This window comes from Anopheles cruzii, chromosome 3 (genome assembly GCF_943734635.1).
Source record: "Anopheles cruzii chromosome 3, idAnoCruzAS_RS32_06, whole genome shotgun sequence".
NCBI classification, from domain to species: domain Eukaryota; kingdom Metazoa; phylum Arthropoda; class Insecta; order Diptera; family Culicidae; genus Anopheles; species Anopheles cruzii.
The window spans coordinates 13,499,776-13,501,797 of NC_069145.1; the positions used below are offsets into that span (position 1 = coordinate 13,499,776).

Sequence of the window (2,022 nt, forward strand, 5' to 3'; positions counted from 1 at the left end):
GACTGTTGCTATTTTCCTAAACACTTTCTCACACTTTTAACGGTGCGAATGCCTATGCCGGATTTTATGCCTGCTATCTCTACAGCATCCCGAAAGCAGTGCGCCCCGAACACTTGCCGCGCTAAGCCGCTCGGTGTGTGCGTGTGTATGAGCCGAGCAAGTGAGTCTTCCGCTCACGGTGAAACGGTGGCGAACGACCGGTGAAGTGAGAGTGAAGTGATTTAAATTATGCCGTCAAGCTTATCTCTTTTCAGCACCGATTACCGGCGCACAGTAGGCGAGTTTGCCTCTCGCTCTGCCATTCGCCACCCTTCTCATCACGCACGGTGTGTATTTATTTGTTTGCTCACCACCGCCGTTCCGATCCGTTTTCGCCATCGTGCCCCCGTCCTTATGCTCGACCCTTCCAATAGACCCGGCACCGTGACGCACACACACACCGATACAATCATGTTGATTTTCAATTCTACCCCGTCGGAACGGATAATCGACCGGCGTCCGATGGGGTTTCTCCGATATATATTGTCGCTCACCTCACCGTGTCCTCTAATCGCTCTTGCATTGCTTTCTCACTTCGCATCCTCATCCTCGGTTCGCCAGTGGGAATTCGGCAGAAGTTCGACCATTTTTCTGTCCTTCCACAAGAGCGCGGAAGGAACACGAACGGTACGAAGTCAAGAACGACACAGGGAACGGTACATGATGCAGCAGCTACATAACCTTACGAGTATAGGTAGAGCAACAGAAAACACGAAAAAAGGTGTAACACGAAGCGAAGAGCCCCCATAAGCCCCTGGCGTCTACGTCGTCTACACACATAGCTACACGTCCGGCCCGACCCTAGGCCGCTGCATTTCCCGACAAATTCGGGAAAAAATGAAATCGGAAGGAACGACGATCGATACGGGGAGACCTTCTTCCGACAGGAACGTTGGCCAACCGAAGCCCAATGGACTATCTCCGCTGTGTCGGCTGAAAGTTTCAACCACTGTTCATTGTTGCTCCGGGATTACATCAAACAAGAGTGTTGGGTGCCGTTAATGTTTAATGCAAAGCAGCTTGTCAAACATGTCAAGGTGTCCTCGGCGGGCATTCCGGCGGAGTCTTTGGTATGTTTTCTTTCGCCTTGAAAAATAATAATCATGGCCCCCGAGGACTTGCTCCAGTTTTCCCGCTCACACCAAATTAGTTATTCGACGAAGACACGGAGGTTTGGCTTTCAGAGCACTCGAGGAGAAGTGAGTTGCGGTACAGATAAAAATGCGAGAAACCACGGATACATGAACGATCATCAATGATCGTCCATAATTTAGTGCCGGGTCGTATAACTGGCGTAAATCATCGACGAACATCTCGTCTGCATCAGGTCGGTCGTGTGTGGGGCGAGCGAAAACAACCGAAACCAGACTTCGTTACAAAAACAGCATCCATAGCATCTGCGAGGCTCACGCGCGATGGGTGATGTCTCTCTCTCTCTCTATCTCCCGCTCTTTCGCTTTTTTGCTCTGGCATTCCTTTTCGTTTTGCTCCGAGTTCCATTCCGATTCCGCTTCCAGCACCGGTATGTAATTATCCGGAGGATTTTCAACCGCGGGGATATAGCTCAGTGGTAGAGCGTTCGCTTTGCATGTGAAAGGCCCCGGGTTCGATCCCCGGTATCTCCAGAGGCCTATTTTTTATCTTAACACAACCAGACTTTCTTAGTAACCACGAGTACGCACTCTTCACGCGGATGCAGAAATAATGCGAACGAATGCCTTGGGCTGACGAAGTGCAATGGCTGTGTCTGACACTGACAGGCGGAAAAGAGGGACAACTGAGGAGAACACACGACGTTGGATTTTTTTCGGACAGAAACCGAAACACTTCAACACACTAATTCGCTTGAAAATTGTATATTTTATATGAACGTTTTCGGTAGTAGAACTGAAAGTTTGAGAAATACAGTGTTAGGAGCGTTCTTCTTCGTCGCAAAACACCTGCTGCAGTTTGGTTCGAACCAACATTTTTCTGTGGGCCGGC

General features: G+C 49.7%; 1 non-coding gene across 1 annotated transcript; it reads left to right on the plus strand.

Moving 5' to 3' along the window:
- The first annotated feature begins 1,592 nt into the window (after positions 1-1,592).
- On the plus strand, positions 1,593-1,664 carry Trnaa-ugc (transfer RNA alanine (anticodon UGC)). Its single transcript has one exon. It is a non-coding gene; the product is annotated as a tRNA-Ala (tRNA).
- Positions 1,665-2,022: the final 358 nt, after the last annotated feature.